Raw genomic sequence first — 445 nt, forward strand, 5'->3', positions numbered from 1 at the left:
CACACACACACACACACACACACACACACACACACACACACACACACTTCTAATGGTCTAAGGATGCTGATAATGAGAAGCATATGGTTTTCTGCTATGAATAAAAAATAAAGCTTGTCTTTTTCCATGACATGTAGAGAACAACAAAAAAGTCATGTCAGGATAATGAATTACTGTCGTCTGTTGTTCTAACTTCTGTGGTTATCATACTGTAACCTTTGTAACCATGCCTTGAACAAATGCTAAACCACAAACATATTTTCTGCTTTGCACTTTGTTTGTAATTCTTCTTGCAAAACACAACACATTGTTTCTGACATTAGATATACATGTTGAAGAATGAAATCTCTTGGGAAAACACTTTCAAAATACAAAACATATCTGTAATTGGCAATGCCCACACACACACACACACACACACACACACACACACACACACACACAC

At 36.6% G+C, this 445-nt stretch overlaps 1 protein-coding gene across 4 annotated transcripts in view; it reads right to left on the reverse strand.

Annotated features, from left to right (window-relative positions):
- The window catches only part of pde5ab (phosphodiesterase 5A, cGMP-specific, b), a 75,064-nt gene that overhangs the window by 5,958 nt on the left and 68,661 nt on the right, over positions 1 to 445 (reverse strand). The window lies entirely within an intron of this gene.

Source organism: Anarrhichthys ocellatus, unplaced genomic scaffold, assembly GCF_004355925.1.
Source record: "Anarrhichthys ocellatus isolate YVR2014 unplaced genomic scaffold, GSC_Weel_1.0 scaffold79, whole genome shotgun sequence".
In the NCBI taxonomy this organism is placed as follows: domain Eukaryota; kingdom Metazoa; phylum Chordata; class Actinopteri; order Perciformes; family Anarhichadidae; genus Anarrhichthys; species Anarrhichthys ocellatus.